The sequence below is a fragment of the Etheostoma spectabile genome, chromosome 10 (genome assembly GCF_008692095.1).
Source record: "Etheostoma spectabile isolate EspeVRDwgs_2016 chromosome 10, UIUC_Espe_1.0, whole genome shotgun sequence".
Lineage (NCBI taxonomy): Eukaryota > Metazoa > Chordata > Actinopteri > Perciformes > Percidae > Etheostoma > Etheostoma spectabile.
Window position 1 is genome coordinate 28,387,723 of NC_045742.1, and position 18,948 is coordinate 28,406,670.

General features: G+C 41.7%; 1 long non-coding RNA gene across 1 annotated transcript in view; it reads right to left on the bottom strand.

The window, feature by feature from the left end:
* Window positions 1-2,317: 2,317 nt before the first annotated feature.
* The window catches only part of LOC116697000 (uncharacterized), a 20,630-nt gene continuing 3,999 nt past the window's right edge, over window positions 2,318-18,948 (bottom strand). The window contains exons 2-3 of the long non-coding RNA XR_004333886.1: window positions 12,818-12,823; window positions 2,318-2,388 (exon numbers count right to left, since the gene is read on the bottom strand). This is a non-coding gene — a long non-coding RNA (uncharacterized LOC116697000). The remainder of the gene's footprint in view (window positions 2,389-12,817; window positions 12,824-18,948) is intronic.

The following is an 18,948-nucleotide window of genomic DNA, read 5'->3' on the forward strand; positions in this document are numbered from 1 at the left end:
CCTGGGTCTACCAGCTACGCTAGCTAGCTAGCTACGTTTGCTAGCGAATATGTCAAAGACCCACCTGCTTTTAAACTAGTGTGCATCAGAACACAAAGGACAGACGTTCATACTCAACATGACTACACTATAAAACGAGTTTGAGTGAAAGAAAATGTTCCCTACCTTTTCCTTATCATGACACCGCACAACCTCTCGAACCTTTTCCGCCAAATTAACCGAGGAAGGTGGGTCGGAGTTCAAATATCTTACGCATGCGCAGTCTGACGCATCTCACGTTGTTAGTCTTATCGGCCTCTGCAGGATAACCAGTATTGCATTCCTAATTCACTTTAATTACATGTTTTGGGATTCATCAACATTTTATATTTTTTATAGGTAACATAATCACAATTATATAGAACTTTACTCGAAACAACATTTATAACCTAACAAATACATTATTTTAATTAAACTGAACATCTACAAAACTATTAAAGTCCACAACCCCCTGATTCATTTTTGGAGTGTAGTAACTCAGATGCCATGCTTTTTTTTCTCTTGACAGAGAACGAGGCAGCTGAACGTCTTCCATGTTGCTGTAACTTTTGACAAAACACGTAAGAAGAGAAAAATTGGCCTGCTTTCACTGTCTTCACATCCCTTTGGGTACCACACACCTACACACCACACAACACAAAAGGATTGAATCCACAACACACATGTGCACCCTAGTAATTCCAATAGGAGTTTTTGCTCTTTGCAGTATCTCAGCAACCGTTATCTCTGCATCCACATGTTCTCTGGGCTCTTTCTCTCTCGGTCATGATCATTGTCTTTCAAGTAACACCAACACCACCCAGTGATCTCACACACACACACACACCACCACAAGACAACACCCACACACACACAAACGCAAAGATGAAAGGATCAGAGATGGCTGGATTCGTTGTTAATCTTCAGCTGTAGTCAGTCCATTGGTCTGGTGGTGGCTGATGGTCTAAGTGGCTGGGTGGCTGTGGACATTGGGTGGATGCATTTGTCAGTCACAGTGTATACCTCCCTCCGACTGGTTGTTGATTGACTATAAAACAAAGGGCAGCAACTGTCCTTGCAGTATAATGAATATCTGACTGGCATACCCATCAGAGATGGTCCACTGAATGGTTAGGGGTTGATTTTTTTTTTTTACTGACTAGTTGAAATATTGGCTGCAGTGCACTTAACAGTACGCCACGCATCAGACATTAACTGCATCCGGTCTGGTTTGACATATAAAACAAATGCCGGTCCTGTTTTGGTTGGCTGGTTACTTCTCTCTCGTTCAGACAGGAATATGAGCCCGCTCCCAAGCTCTGGGTCCACCTGCACTAATTCATCCTCATATACGGACTTATTAAATTCTAGACCCCAAATATAAGACAACCCCACATTTTCAACCCATTCCGGCGGAAAACCCTGTCTTATATTTGGGCAAATACAGTATTCTGCAGTCAGAAAACCAATCGTTTATGATTACAGACACTTAAAGATGACAGTGACAGCATCCAACAGCTGAGTTGGAAGGGGTAGTGAGGGGCAATCTCTGTTTGTTTGTCCGCTCAGAAACAAGAGGCTGCCATCTTGTCTGTGGAACAACACAATACAACGTGGAAGCCTGTGTGAATGTCTGTCCAATATGAGTGTCTTGTGGCTGCATTGTGTGTGATGACCATGCCAGTAAGCCGGAGTGGGATAACAGAAATACGCAGATCAGGAAGGGCTTTGACTGATGATCTCATGGCACTAGCGGCATTACACCCACACACCCACACACCAGAAACACTGCAGATGGAATAGAAGCCAAAATGACAGCTTTGATTGTAAAGCCAACTTGCCATATCTTTCTGATTCTCCTCAAACCACTGATCATGGATGAAACTGTAAAAGATAAACCTACCATACAACGTATATAAAAATGATGAAACCTAACAGAATGAAAAAGATTCAGAGACATTTCGCACAAAGGGGAAAAACAAGTTTAAAAAATTTGAAAGAAAATGAACATGAATATGTGGGCAAATATACCTCTGCTAGACGTACAAAAAAGCCTCTGTGGACGTATATCCAAACCCAACAGGAAGTCAGCCATTTTGAATAACTGAATATCCTTTCTCTTGCCTTTACTGGTGCTGTTACTTTAGCAAACTCCTTCCATAGATTTATCCCAATTGATCTTCAACTTTTTGGTGGCAATGATACAGACCTCACAGGAAACGTTATTCAAGTTTTTTGTTCCAACAGGGCGGGGCTGTGGCATGACGGCCAATGTCATCACTGTAATTGATCTAACTGTGTCTATATCCCTACCTTCCACTTCCAGGAATGCTCCGTTGCCGCTGGAAATTCCACCGGATGTTCCTTTTTCTCACCGATGGCCGCCTTCCTTCCTCCTGTCTTTGGTGTTGGAATCTGTTTAACTCCGGTGGCATTTCACTTAGGAATAGATTAACTGGCTCCCCAGGATACTGCTGAGGGTAAATCCCAGCCAATCTAGACCCAATCTCCTAAAAAAAAATCTGAATTTTCGTTGCAAGACTAAACAACTTTTGAGCATACACGATCCACCAAAATAGTTCCTTACACCGAGCTATCTGCACAGCCAAAGACTATTTGATTGGTTTAAGACATGTCCAATAACCAGAGGGCACATTCTTCTCCCATCCCGATGCTGCGGGACTAGCCAGACCTTCCTCGCGCAGCACTGTGGAGGAGGATTTGTCAATGTGAGACTAATTTAAACTGTGAAAGAAAAGGTGTGCTTGTGTAGCCGTTTTTGGGCCATAAACCCATAAGAATGAGCCAAAGAACCTAAAAATACAGTACAGGGTCGCTGTACAGTTAGGTAAATGTATCTGCTGTCACGCGTTTGCACGAACAAACACTTTCACTTCATAGTATCATTTGTACTATTGTTCATGTAAAATATTGATTACAGCAGCTTCAAGTTTTCTACAGATTCAGTTTAACAACAAAAGTGATACAGGGCCATGTGACCTTCTGATAATCCAGTAAAGAGAAGGTCCAGAACATCAATTAAAGTGAGACAGTATATCTTTTAGAGAGCAGTATAATATAGTAGAGGAATTGTGATGATTCAGGAGGATTATAGTACTTCTTTAAAATGAGGCTTCCGGTGAGAGAAGCTTGAGTTATATTAGTTCTTAGAATGTTGGACAAAAAAACTGGCAAGCATAAATTCAGTGAGAAAAAAGAGACAAATGTCCGTCAAGTGATAAAGTCAGAAACAGAGATATAGACTAGCACAACACAGTTCACCCATTCGAAAGATGAAATATAAGTACAGTTCCAAAAAATGAGATGCAAATAGGGAGGCGAACAACAAGATGAAAGGACTGAGAGAAGAACACAATGGACCAAATAACTACCTTTTTCAATCTCAAAACATTTCTCTGTACACAAAAACTTTATCACCAAAGTCGAACAAAAGACAGCATAGGACCGTTATTCAAGAAAACACAACTTTATTGACAAACTCCGCACCACTCTTCTTTAAACGGGATAGAAAGTACAGCATATATGGGAGGAAACAAAGTGCAAGGACATCCACCACCAACATCAACTTTGATGAACTTCTCAGCAGTTCGATGTCTGTTTAGGCCTGTTTATCTGGTGCCACAGGTGAAGGAAAGAAAACAGAAACTTAGATGAAGCCCCTTCTCATCTCTTTGACTCTATGGACCCTCACTTCTCTCCATGTTTTGCTCCTGCTCTGGCTCCTTTGTGTGGTTTTTGTCTGTCCTCTGTTGCGGACATGCATTAGTTAGCATGTAGTCTCACATTGCAGAAGTGACACCACGCACCATTCTGGGATACACCACACATCAAAATGCAAATGCCTTTTATATAGCCATAGTGTTCCCTTTTGACCAACACTGAAATGATGTGCCAATAATAATATATAACATGCAATATTTAAAATTAATACTTTTGAGACAACCCATAACTTAATTAGTGAGGTAGGGCTCTGTAGTGCAATTTCATGACTGTAATTTGCACACTGCTGCGTATCACAACAATATTGCTCTTTCTTATTTTTTTTATTTTATATATGTACATAGTCGTCTCAGGAATGTGCATCTTGGCCCCCCCCTGGTTTTCTCTATACTGTATTTTATTCCATGTTTAATTCCTCTTACATACTTGTAGTTTGTTGACTCTGGAAAGGGGTTGCTTTAGTTTTGTGGCACTGGTATTGCTACACTGTGAAATGTATCCCAAAATTACGCAGTCCCACAATGAGTTTCCTTAGTATGTGCCATTTCTGAGGTCTATGGCTTTTGAGAGAGACAGGGGGCAAGGTGGAGGCTGGGGGTGTGGCCTTAACCAACTGCATTTTGCTCGCATGAAAGTCATGATGTCTCTCCTCTTCATGGGTGGGCGAAATTCTCTAGGCCGGCAAAGCAAGAGAAGGGGATAACCTTACCCCTTATGACTCACAAGGGCAAGATTCCGCGATCAGCCATCTGACTTTATTTTCTGAAGGCAGAGAAATGGCCCAAGGCTCAGTTTACACATAACACCATTTCTAACCACTGGGGAGGGAGCATAGGCAGGCTGGGAACTTATATTAATGTTAGGACCTTACACCAGTCACAAGCGCTAAGTCCCAGAACAACCGTGGCTCTGCAAAATAGTGTCTGGAAGGAACTTGTTTTAGGGTGGAATATTGGCACCCTGCAAAAGAAAAGACCATATATTAAATTAAGTTACCCTTTCACACAAATTAGCTCAGTGCAGATTCCATGCAGGAAGACCAGCTTAACGACACTTTTCATAACCAACCAGAAGTGTCCACGAAATTTAAGATCCAATCACCATGACATCCTGCTTTAAATGCCATCTCTCCTTGTTTATCAACTGTCTTTTCAGGCAAATGTGCACCCTCCTACTCCCCTTTCACCTGAGGCAACCTGAGTTCCTTTCCAGCGTCAGTCCACGTCGGTCTCCGAGTTCCTCTTCACCATCACCAGTGTCTAGTCTCCATCAGGGGGGGATATGTCTGCTTCTCTACCCCTTTAAATATTTCAATGGTGGATCTGCTCCTCAAACACTCTGTACATTTCGCTATGCACATGTACAAGAAATCTTGCAAATCTGCAAAAAATAACAAGTATCCCCTGATTGAAACACTGGTTTACTTAGGTTCGGGAGCGGGTCATGCCTCAGCCACACCTCTATATCACCTGTCAAGCCTACATTAGACTACATCCCAATCTTCCACTTCTAGGATTGCTCCGTTACCACCGGAAATTTCGCCGTATGTCCGTTGCTTTTCATAGTATGTCCGTTACTTCTGCGTTCTTTGTGTTGTAATTGAGAAAGGCAAATGCACCCCCCCCACACCCCACACACACAGATGCAGACATGACAACCAACAAGTAGCAGCAGTGTTTGTGACTCTTTGGGAGATGCCATAATGTGTTGTTCCACTCGCCTTACACTCATCTTTTCATCTCCTCCTTTTTTTTCCTCTTGTAGAGTTTCGACGTGGCCCCCAGAGTGGATATGAAACCATCAACAAGTTGTCATGCACACACGCACACGAGGAACACACTCACTTGCTTACTGGCTCCCTTACCAAACAGCTTCACATTCATCTCCACTTTCTATCCACATCGATGCAGCCACCGCAACCAGAACAATACACACTACACCCAAAAGTGCATGAAGTCACACACTCTCTCCCTCTGTGTTCAATTTTTTAATGGTTACGTTTTGCTGTAATTCAGACAACAATAAAGAACCCTGTTTGGAAAAAATGATCGTTATTAGCCTAGGAAGAAGGACTCTGGTCAGCTTTGTAGCGGTTTCTGCAGATAGCAGCTTAGAGAATGTCGTGGTGCCTCTGTCCTGACAATTGGGCTTCTGTAATCCATATGGGTAGGTTGGTTGGGGATTGCGGGTCAGATGGGATGGTGTGGTTATTTATAAAAACTAATGGTATATATATATAGTCTATATAGTTATAATATTGTTGTGGTTTAGAATATGTGGTGGCGAATTAGACCTTATTACGGGTAGTGAAGGTAAGCCAACTTGATGTTAAATGTACAGTGTACACACACCACACACCATCCTCAGGATGCATGGTACAATATTGAAAGGAACAATCCCCAAAAAAGCCTTAGTTTTTGAGAAACCATGTTTTTTCATTCACTTTCACTTAAATGTCTAGTTGTTTTTTTAGATGGATGGTTGCACACAAAAACTTTACACTGCATGAGTTTTCTTTTGGTTGATGTTTAGATCATCCCAAAATAAAACAATGAAAATGTAGGCTTCTCTAAACGGGAAGCACTGCCTTATCACATGCGTTCTCTAGAAATTATATCAGAATATCACCAGTTGTTGGACGGATTTTCACAGACGTCCTTGCCTACAATAAGCAAAGTTGTCATTAATGTCCATTTTTGAAATGTATACACTTAAACATGCATGAATTATAGCGGAAATTAAAAGGAAATTAAAACCCAAAAGGTCACAGACCAAGCACCAAAAGATCAAGGTGGCGATTTGTGAAAAAAAAAAGAGAGGGGAGATTTTTTGGAAATGTTTTTATTATTAACTTGAACTTCTTCAGTGCATTTGCAGGAATAATTAAAAAAAAATTTCGCTATTTAACTCATCAATTGTTTTACTCTAATAGACTATCTTCAACTTGCTCAACAACACACAGGGTCTGCGATCATGCACAACAAAACAAACATGCAAGAATAAAATCCACCTTCAGTACCATGGATATCGTGCACTTGCCAGGCAGGCTAATCTTATTTTGAACTCATCATGCAATGGAAAACATCACAATAAATATGCAAGTGTGATGTCAACTAAAACGGCTACAGTGTTAGCCTATGCGTCATGACTAAGAAAACGGACTTCCGTCGCCGTTTTCTGCTTTCCTGTGGAAGGCGCATCTGCAGCATGTGGTGCGTCTCTTAACCACATCCGGCGGCAGTCGAAGAGGGCACGGTCCGCCCTGGTCCTTTTAGCTGACATGCACAGTAGGCTGTTCAGCGTGCAGAGTGCATTCTGTTTCTGCTCTGTATGGTTCATGGCGCTGAAACCGCTCTTTCACTCTTGCTGTTGACACTGTGTGTGTCACAGTGATGAGTCACGCAAGATATGTTGTTTCCTGTGACCGCATGATACTTGAATTGGTGGAATTCCCTGAGGAGTATGGACTGGTTGCGGCCGCACAGCGGGTCTTCTGTATGTGTTAGTTTGTCGTCTCCGTAGAGGATGTGCTTGTCATTATCAAATGGCCATTTGACGGCATTCTAACCATAAATATTCCATTGACATCCAGCCTGCGTCTCAATGTTGTTGTCCAGGAACAAAAAATTGTTCACAAAGACCTCTTGCCTTTCGAGTGATCTCCGTCACTCGAAGAAACACATTCACGTACCCCTTGAAAAGATTGGAAACTTTGTAATTCCTCCTTCAGGCATCTTGCGTTCACACCATCGGCTTGTTTCTAAACCTCCTCTACGCAAAGAAAACTCGACATACAAAACAACATGCATCATTGGCTGCATGCTACAAACAAGGATTAGCCTCAGAGATTTCTCTAATATCGCTAAGATAAGTTAACCCTTATAACCATTGTAAACTTTCACCAGAGCAACTTCACTTGTGCGAGCTCCCAAGCCCTGCTGAGACTTCAAAATAAAGTACTTCAATACACCTCTACTGTTTGACCCAAATATGTGAATATATCTGAAAAGCAAGGTTGTACTATATCTGGTCTAGACTTTTAAGGTGCTCTAGCAATCCGGATGACGTTACTTCTTATTGACGTTTGAAGTTTTTCAACAAAACAAGACTACTCGCACCTCCTCCCGCTCTCCATTCCGCATCTCCCTCCGCTTCTGTGCATTCCTACACAAGCCTCTCAACCCCCACCACCAAATCCTTCTTGTCGGTTATTGGCTGGACCACTGTGTGTGTATCTTCTTGGTGCAGGTTGGCACAGTTTAGTTTTGTTGCGGTTAATAGACCCTGGCTGTCTATAGAGACTGCGTTTTTACAGTGTGTTCGGATGCAAGGGCCGCTAGCAGATAGCAGGAGATGTTCTTTTACAGTGTGTTCTGGGGACAGGCAGCTAGCAGATAGCAGGATATGTTCTTTTACAGTGTGTTCTGGGGACAGGCGCTAGCAGTAGGGAGGAGAGGTTTGCGTATGTAACAAGAATGTTTGTCAAAACATGCGTGACATCGCTTTAGAGCACCTTTAACATCAATCACTCCACAACAACAGGTGCGCAAATGGCCGAATAAATAACTGAACGAACCTCTCATGACCAGAGCGTCCTGAAAAATATGATTGCACACAATTAAGGATATAGTTTCTGTAAACAGAACCACAAAACCTCTGACTGCTGACTTCAGGCCTGTCTCCGCCCATTATGACATTTCAGGATGTAGTTCAGGAAATATGATGATGAGCATGGGTGTATTTTAACTTTTTAAAATTAACCGATGTATTATTTTTTCTGTACTTGACTTCTTTGTCCCTCATCTATCTGCGCTGTGGCCGAATTTTAGCGGAGCTCTCTGGCATCCGGCAAAAATAGAACTCTGCATATCTGCGCCGGAGGGCTGGGGATCGCCGGAGCTGAACGCAGCCGTTCCCCAGTCTGTGAAATAACACGTTGACTTAAATGGAAACCTATAACTCCACCGCCATGCTGAAGGGAATCTGCAGTTGGTGAGAATCAGGGTAAGAGCTCCGCCGAGAGTAACATATAACCCTACCAGTTCAACCCAGTCAAAACCAGCCTCGGCTGGTGAGGGTTATGACGTGGCATAATGGGCTGTGGTTCTCTCTTCCCAGTGCTTGCCCTCACGCAAAGCTGCTGTCTTTTCAGCGCTTTGTGATTAACTTGAGAAAAAAAGCCCTCATATCCCTGACCTAACAACAAACAAGATTTGGTCTCTTCAAAAAGTCTCTTCCAAAAATGAGTTTTAAAAGGAGAAGGATGGTCAACAATCAGGGTTGTCTTATATTCAATAGTCAACATGGTAAATCCAAATGAACTTAAATGCATTTTCAATTATGACATGCTGTTTAGTCAAGTAACATTTGTGTTAAATGTATTGCAACAATTACAGACCTGAGCCCAAAAACACTTTATTCTATTAGGGTGACCATGAGGACACCTTCTCCTCCTTCTCCAGGCATCTAAGTTTTAGGTGTGGTTCTTTCTTTCATTAGTTCTTCCAGCGCACAGCTTATCTTTGCCAGTATTTTTTTGATGATACTTTTTTCATCAGAAATTGCAACTGGGTTGTTTGGACAGCCTAAAATAATATGTATTAATTTGTTGAAAAGCAACCTCTTGTGCGTATGAATATGAATGAACCTCTTGCTTTGATAGTATCATAGTCACTCACAAACAGTCACAAAACCTCTTGGGGAGAATGTTCGAGTTGAGATCTAAAGAACATAAAAAACTAAAACGTGTCTTCTACTAATTATTTTTACTAGAAGGCATTCTTCATCCCTTGTTTTCTAACTAACCTAAACCAAACAGTTTTGGATAGGTTGAAACTTTTTTATTGTCATTATTCTTCTATACAGGCCTTTAAGTGGTTCCTATTGCTTTTAACACTCTAAAGGTAGTTCAGACAGGATGCAAGGTAATTTCAGATATGGCGCGGATTTACCTTGCAGGCCAGCTGGATTTCACCTGATATCACTAGACCACATGAGAAAATCCATCTTGTCAGGCTTTAGGTAGTGCATTGTGTCTGAATAGCAGTGGAATAGTAGTAAAATGCACATTTTGACAATCTTTCTCTGTATAAACCCAAATTTTAAAGTAAATTCATTAAGGCTTTTTCAATTCTCTTCATTCATTGGCCAAAACTTCTCTCCTGCCTTTGTCCTCCCCTTTCCCCCCGTTGACCCTCTCTCTCTTACTTTCATCTCCCCTCACCTCCTCCATCTTTGTGGATCCTCAGCTGTCTCTTATCTCGCTTGACTATCTTTGCTCTTTTCTTTAACCCCTCATGTTCACCTGCCCTGTGTCTGTCTCAATTTTTGTTATCTTTTATTCTCATCTCGTCCATCTCCTCCTCCTATTAAGAGATTATAATCTGGGATTGAGTCAGTCATATTTTCAGCTCTGGGTTCAGGCTCCTTGCTTCACGGGACGAGGGAAAATGTGGGTGTTAAAAGTGGATGGTAACAACCCTTCAGTAACACCTATCACAATTCCCTTGAGCAAGGAACCGCCTTCCATCTGCAACTCCATTGGCGCTGCTCGGATTTCAACAGCGAAGACTGTGGTTGTATTATTGAGAATCTCAGATGAATGCGTCTAAATCCATGAATTCAAAGCCTTTAGTATGGATGAACACTCCTGGATAACTGAAATTGATTTTAATCAGACGTTGTTTGGGGTTGAGTTGAGACCAGCTAAAAAGGAAGAACGTGTGAATGCCAGAAGAAATTGAGATGGACCTTTAAAACATAACCACCAAACCACTCATACTTCAAACGCATGGAGCGTTAAAGAAACAAAATGGAACACTAGAGATAAAAGGATCGTCAACTGACAGAAGCCCGACCCAAGATAAATGTTGGAGATGGCCATATAAACAAAAAAAAAAGACAAATTGGGACCTATGCCAACTTTTCAGTCCCAGCAGATAAAAACGACAGGAGGTAGCGGGAGAGAGGAAGGGGTTTTGCATTGTGTCTCTTTTCATCGGTCTGTCAGACCTTTTTAAGGGCATAATCCAATTTACGTATTTATGTATTTTAAAAACAGAGTAAATAGCGTGTCAGTATTTTTGTGTTATCATCGCTGTGTACATCTAGGATATAATATGTCATTTAAAGCATACTGGAAGTCTCAGTTGTCGGTTCTGTTTGATCAGAATTCTGGAATATTAATGGAATCATCTAGCCGTCTAAAAAAAACGTCTAGCATAAACCAAACGACAACTTGTTGGCCTAAAAGTGAAGGCAAGGCATCTATCCTAACGCTCATTTATCTTCACGTAGATTCTCCAGCATCGGGTGACCCACTGGCTGCGTCAAAGAAGACTTTTTATTTTATAGAGCATATGAAAAATTACCTTTTTAAACCTTTTCCAACATGGTGCTCTGGATCACTAGTAGTCAAGATCGTTTGTATCCAGCATGATGATCATTTATTTACAAATGATGGTAAATTAATGAATGCTAAGCCATGAAATAGGTTAGCATGAGCTAACCATCACTGCAAAGGTTAATTAGTAACATTGTTGGTCATCTAAAAAGTTTTTTTTAAGGTTTGGTGCAGTTAGATGCGTTAGCGCTAACCTACGGGAAGAGCTTTGGTAACGCAGTACTGTGTACTGCTGTAGCATGATAGGTCCGGGCCAGTAATCATATAGTTAAATTGTATTGTCATGAATATTTGTATAGCGCTTTTCAAGGACCCAAAGTTGCTTATTCAAGGCCAGTGTCTAGAGAAAGTGTACCCCACTTCAAAGTTGTCCAGTGCTCCTGAGTTGTGTTACGCAGGTGCGCAATCAGTGGTCAAGTTTGCTTCTTAGATTTAGCTTAGCAGAGCGCCATTGAAAGCCCTGGCTCATACATGACAGCCCAATTAACTGGCGTCTTCAATTGATGGTCAAAGGAAGCTGCCACAACAACTTACCTTAACGACTTATTTCTGAAGCCACCCCAGTAGATGACGGCTCTCTGTTCGAAGCAAGGTTAAAACAGCACACGGGGGGGGGGGGGGGGAATTACATCTAACCTTTTTGCTCTAATAAGAGTGCCATCGATGAGCTCAGAAAATAAAAAGACAGTGGTCGCGAGTTTCACTTGACATCACTAGCATCTTCCTCCCCCCATTTTCACCCGTTGTCCACAAAAGTCAAAACTGCAAACTGGTGGCTTCAAACAGCAGATCCACAAACGCAATGTTGCATCACTGTGCCTACGGCCATTATTTTGCCATTCTTTGGTGTAACTCTGACACCGATAACGCATAACTTCTGCAATGAGCTAACATAGGTTTTGTTTCCCCCTTACAGCATTGTTTATGCAGTTGACATATTTTACAAAGGGGACTACTGCTTTAAGACAGTGAGCGACGTGTAGCTGTATGTAATCGCGATTGGTTAGCTTGGTCACGTGAATGCACGTGACCACGGTGGAAATAAAGTCTCCGCCGTAAGGAGCTGACACTCTCTTTCTGCTGGCGGCTTTAAGCGGCTGGGTTTGGGCCAACGTTGCGGTGTGTCGTGTGCGGGTCTCTTAGATACAGCCTAAGGTGGGTTTGTGACTGTGTCGCACACGTGCAGATAACGATAACTGTTACTAATGTCTCATGTTTGTTCATGGCAGCCAAGCCAAGCACGCAGAGATCCTGGGGCCAGTTGGCACGAAAGTAGATAAAGTACATCCAGGATAAGTGAAAAAGCGCTAGCTTGACTCTAGTGTGACCTGCTCATGCTCGGCTTAATCGGTATGCACGTTTGGCCGAGGCGCAGGAGGAACGGTGGAGCTATGGCACGCCAGGTGGAGATAGCCAGGATTAGTGCACTTCACGGCTTTCTCCAATAGACTCTATCTTTATCGATCACAGATTTACTGATGCAGAGATTAGAAGACGCATGCGGCCAAATGTTTAACCCTAATGAGCAGGCATCTTCTAATGGACAGTAACGGGAGGGAAGAAAATGGAAAAAGGGAATACGGCGCAAACTATCAAACGGAAAAACAAGCCCACCTAGGCGACCCGACTGAATGTGTGGGGTTTAAAAATATCTACTTTGGCCTGCAAAGTGGAGTCAGAAGGGAACTATGTTCTCTCGTGAAATGGACCCTAGTCGGACTTAGTCTTAATTTCAAACCTTATTCTCACAACGTGAGAACATGTTTTATCAACCACGCACAGCTCTATAAGATATATCAATTATTTATACAAATTAATGTTCATATTCGAACAATCAGAACAGGAGGACAACTAGAACAAAATTAATGCTTGCTCAATACCGCTGTGGGCATATATGTAAACCCATATTTCATGTTTTTTTTATTCTCTGACTGTAATGACCGCACAAATAAACGATGAAGAAGGCATTGTGGTCTTCCCATTGTGATGAATGGATAACTCCACTACATACGTGCTGTATATAGACCACTTTTCGTCTCGGTTGCTTATTATGAAACCATTGTAAGGTATATCAAAAAACATTAGGTCCCACGTTATTAGGAGTACCACAACTAGCTAGACCGCTTTACTATTGCAGGACAGTCAACAGAAGCATGAAATCATGATTTATTGGTCTCTGACCCAGTCTGGCCATTCTTATCATCTGGAACATCGCTACATAATACAGTCGTCATCACTTACTCTGCGCTGAGGCGCGTCCTGTTAGAAAACTCTGAAGCTGATACCACGGACGCTGCGCTGCTCATCTCTATCTTTTGATCAGAGAGAGTGGACACTGACACAACTCGCAAGTCTGCTGGCCTAACCGGTCAATAGCATCTGGCCAAGCGCCACTCCGGTGCACCGTGCACCAGGCACCCGGGCAGCAGCCACCGGGCCTCGGCCACCGTCGGCTGTCCGCAACGGCCAGGCTGCCTATCGCTCACACTACCGTCCCACCGGGAAAAGTCGCCACTCCGCATCAGGGTGGCCAGATGCCAAGGGGTGCCAGTGGCAACCATTTTGACCGCTAAACAGCTGTAGTAGGGTTCAATATCAACTCGCGACAACAATAGTGACAGTGGCTAATGCCATGTTAATAAAATAAGCAGGACACGCACAAGACAACTATAACTGTTAAAGAACATCGTGTATTTCTGATCAGTACGGCAGCTGAAAGAACGAGATTGACACTTAGACTCGCAGTATAAATCTTAGCCCGTCTGTTAGTCTCTGCTCTTTACAAGGCTACAGGCCGCAAAGAATAAATCTCAGGTTACTGTCGGGGCTTAATTCAATCTCTGGTTTCGATGCAAGCCGAGTCCAGCTAATTCATCCAGGATAATCTTGAATATCCCGGCTTAGTCCCTTATCCTAGTTTCCGTCAACAGTCCCCCGTTGTCACTGCTGTTTTGCCTCATTCCCTGTGTTTTTAAGTTTGTTTCTTGAGTTATTGGATTGGTTTTATCTTATTACGATTGTTTTTGGGATTATTTCATTTACACACAGGGCTTGTAACTTTATAAAGGCGGCAGGTGTTTTAGTTTGTTTATGAGTTATTGATCGGCATTTTAGCGGTGTTTTTGGGGAATAGTTATACCGGTCTGAGTGTGTTGTCCATAGCGATTTTTACTAGTCATGAAGGTTGATAAAATAAACGTGGTGTCAATTGGTGTGTAATCCGGTGGTGACAGTATCAACTGAACAAACTGATTACTGCTTTTGGAGTATTTGCATTTTTAGTGTTATTTGCATGTGTTTTATGTATTTTTTACTCTAGTTAATAATCCACCTGCTACCACTCTAACACCCTGTCGTTCATCTATTCCTTTTTATAATTTTATTAAGCACTTTTATCAGACGAACGCTAACTTCTTCCGGCCGCTAAACATTTGTCTTTTGTTTTTTTTTATGCACAAAAACCAAACACTATTAGTTGTGTTTATTGATTTGTTTCTTTTATAGGAAATGTTTTAAATGATGTTGGGCTTTTTATTTGAATGTATATCATAATTATCGACATAGTAACTCTACCACGCCTCTGATCATTTGGTGCTGACCTTGTGTATGGAATCCTTCTGATTGTTCATGATTACGGTTATATGGTAAATCTCTTGGTGAAAGTCCCGAGGTGGCGTTGCTCAAAGTACGATTTATTAAGTTTGGCTAGCCCTTCCTTGGCCTGGTTAGGCAAGTACAATGGTAACTAAATTGTAAACATGTTATGCATAATATTAGTTTGATGTCAACCTACATGCGGAATTATAAAAATGACAACAATACTGTCTTTGCTTCACCATGAGCAGGCCTTCAGTGATCAAGCACCACCGCCTCACCCCCTCCTCCACGTCATTGCTTGTAGGGCCAAGAAGGACACAGCAGATTCAAAAAAAACCACTGAATATGTCACATTTTACTCAAAATACTGCGTGTGAAGTTGTTGCTGAAGCACAATTTTTTAAAACATAACGGCATAATGGGAAATACAGAGAGAGTTGTGTTGAGCTGACTTCTTAGCTTAGAATCAACACTCATTTGGCTAATGGCTTAACAGACGTCCCTTAATATAAAGTAGTCACACATAATTATCTTTAACTAATCTGTTTTTAGAGATGGAGATGTATTGCAAATTTTTGAAGCTACTTTTACCTCGCAGACTTCATCAGAACACACTTTACAGGTTTTTTTTGTCATTTTGTTGTCTTATTTTAAGTTTCTTGGTATAGTGAGCAACACAGGATCAATTGATTTTATTCTGGAAACGTGATATGCGAAATGGATTATTGGCTGCATTTTTGGGCGCATATGAAATTGGACATGCATTTGTTGGCTGTTACAATGTATTTTGTGAAAAAAATGGACTTTGAGAATCCAGGGGATGGTGTTTACTCTTGCAGCGACATCGACACTTTGTAATTAGAAAGCCAATTAGTTTACCCAACATTCGCAACTCTCCACTCGGCTTCCATACATTCTCACGTGTCTGCCCAAAACCATTGTAAGCTAGCTCAAAAAAAAAAAAAAAATCTACATCTTTAAATGTTTTTCTTTTTCTGATAGGACTTTGGTGGCTGCCATAAAAGTTACAAAGGTACTTTATGAATGGCTGAATCATGCCTTTGCACCATGTTACCTCTTTCCGGCCTCTGGCCTGCTTGGGGGTGTGTAGGAGAGAAACAGTTTTTTGAGAGGCTCCAGGGTCTGTAATTTGTCTGTGCTGTGACAAATTCGGCTGTATGTACTGCAACAATAGTCGCTTGTGCTTCTTTAGCAGTTTTTCATATATATTTTAATATCAGTTACGAAGTACACACTGCTCATAGTTATTTTGATATGGTCTTTATGACAATTTGATGAAAACGTGGTGCTTATCAAAGAAAAAAATATCCTTGGTAAATCTCCGAAATTATGAGGGCCGAAAATCGCTAATTATGAGATTAAAAACCACAAGACGGTTAGAACCTAGTTATAAGTGAATCTTTCAAGGTCCCTTGCAGTTGCCTGGCTGTGTCGCTAGGGCTCACTTTGGTCTGGCCTACGCCATTCAAACACATGCATCCTAGCCTGGCACCACATTATTCTTTAATCAAGAGATTGGTAGTGTTAGTAGCAGCTAACAATATCGCTTTATTAGCTAATTGGATTAGATTGGCTCGCCAGATCCCGCAACTGGGGAAATTCGCATTGTTAAAGCAGGCAGTTTTCTAGCAACAACAACAACACAACAGTGAAACAACAGACAGAATAATGCAAAAGTAGAAGTACTGAATGAATGTAACTTGATCTTATATAAAATGTATTGTTAAGTATCTGTTAGGAGCCAGATGGGGGGTGAGAGGGTGGTCAGAGTTACCCATGATAGATACCGTTTTGGTCATTACCTCCCTCCACGCACAGCTTCATATGTGTCCTGTTTGTCCGCCGATCACGGAGCACGCCTCCTGATCAGTTTTGTTCAGTTTGTTTCGCGGCTCCGATGGCTGCTGCTCAGCAGACGCGGAGAACAGAGCTGGCCACAACAGACTGGTAGTAACATCTCCAACATTCTGCTGCACCCTTTGAAGGATGCTCACCGTCCCTCGAAAAAGAGTCTGCTCATCCCTTCTTTGTAAACTAGCCGTGCTGTTGATCTTCCCTTCAGCTTGTTTTCAATGTTGACCGAAACCCCGCCCCAATGTATCTGTACTCCTCCACATGTCCTGTCTCTTCCCATGTATGCATGTGTGGCACATGTTGCCGTTCCCTTTCCAGTTTAGCTAACTTTGTCCTTCAGCACATGCTATGCAATACGTTAACCGTATTTTATACTGTAATTGATATTATGTGTCATCCGTTATTTTCAGTTTCAAGCGCCTTTTATGTTGTATGCCATGGGCTCAGGCTAGCATGGGTAGCTATTATTGCATTGATATTATGCAACGTTACTTGCCAAGTCTAGAAGCGACGTATGGAGGTGTTGGTAATGCGGCCATGAGTAACGTTTGATGTTACGCAAAAAAAACCAATTGACAACAATGTAGATCATTTCACTCTCCTTCTAGTCCTCCGCCATGTTACCATGTTTTGTACATTAAAGGAATTTACTTTTGTGGTCATGGCATACAATATTTAAAACGGACAGTTAGACATCTACTGTCAATAATCTTGTTATAGTAGTTTAAGATTGAGAGTAATCTATTTTATACACAAATTAGCTATAATTAACTGTTGTCTCATTTAATTTGCGAATTGATATGTTCTTATCCTCATTGCATTATCAATGTTGTTTTGTAAAAACAACTACTACGCTTCAAGAATTATAGCTTCTTTGGCATCTTTGGTTTTGGTTTAAATACTATGGTTAGTTTTAATACCACTATCAGTAGCTTTACTTGATGGCGGTGAATGATAACATAAAAATATATCTGACATGAAAGTGGCTCAACTTCAAGTTGGTTGTCTGAAACATGTTTAGTGTTGGACATAAATCGACAAACAACAAATGAAAAAATGTAAGGCTTCGTTGATTTTCCTGAGCTGATCATTGGTTGAGCCTTGGCCATTTTGGCCATTCTTCGCTCCGATTTGATTTGGTATTTGACCTTTTTTCCCACGTCCGTTCATGTTGGATGCCATTTCAACTGCATTTGAAAAAAGATATTATTTTTTTGCACTTTCTATGTATTTTCCCCTCGTCCAATCACTTTTTATCAAGTCCGCGTTTTCCAGCACATGGTCTTATCATACTATTGCTCTGAGTATTTTGAGTGTGAATTGCACTATAAACAGCATTTGCTTCCTTCTTACTTGAATATAGGGCCTATAATTGACACCTACTTTTTCCAGAATCAATCACCTTACTAATTGAACCACCACGCTATTTTTGGGATCATGCCCCTTCAGTGTTTTGTAATTACAGATTCAATTACAAGTAGATGAGTCAAGCATGCATGTCATGCCTGTTGGGTCTGTTGGTTTTCTATGAGCTCTGGCCACACTTCTTAAATTGATTTTAATTATTTTCCATTTCCAAATCATCACTTCTACCAAAAAGATGATTTCTGAGGTTTAGTGATTTTTGGACTGCAATTATTCTGACACAAATGGATTTTCCTGTAAGTCTTGAATCAGTGTTATAGTAGTTATAGCTAATTACCACAGCGCGACACCAAAGAAAAATACCTCTGTATGTCGCTCTGTAAATTGGTAACTGTGCGTGCGTGTAGGCTATTAGCTTTAGAAATTCAATATTTCCTTGTCCGCGCAAGTCAACGAAGCAGTATTAGGGAAGAAACACGGACTCATAAAAACGCAGAAATTAATGTAATAACAGATCAGGCAGCAGGGGGGCAAACTTCGCGTTTATTTTGCACTTTAGTGCTGCCACGCATCATAGCAGCGCACTGCGCATTAAAATAACCAAGCGGCGGCCTCATTGTTCGCCCCTGGCAGACGCGGGTCAAGCTGATTTGCCGGTTTTCAGCCACGAATGTCTGAGTGCAGCCTAGATGTATGTGCAAGTTCATTGTCAGAGTGTGACGTCTCTTAGTGTCCCTCTCGCTGTAAAAAGCGGTCAGCTTCAGGTTTATGGACGCGGCGCTGCTTCGACATGCTCAGCACTATGTGTTGCGTTTGTGCTCCGCTGTGTATTTCTTGCTTTCTCCGTCTCCGCGTAGTTTCGGTTTTCATACTCTGCTTATGCCACTGACCTAAACTTTGTCTCTTTAGGACCCAAACGGGGCTCTGTATCTTTCAGAAGGTCTGAGATC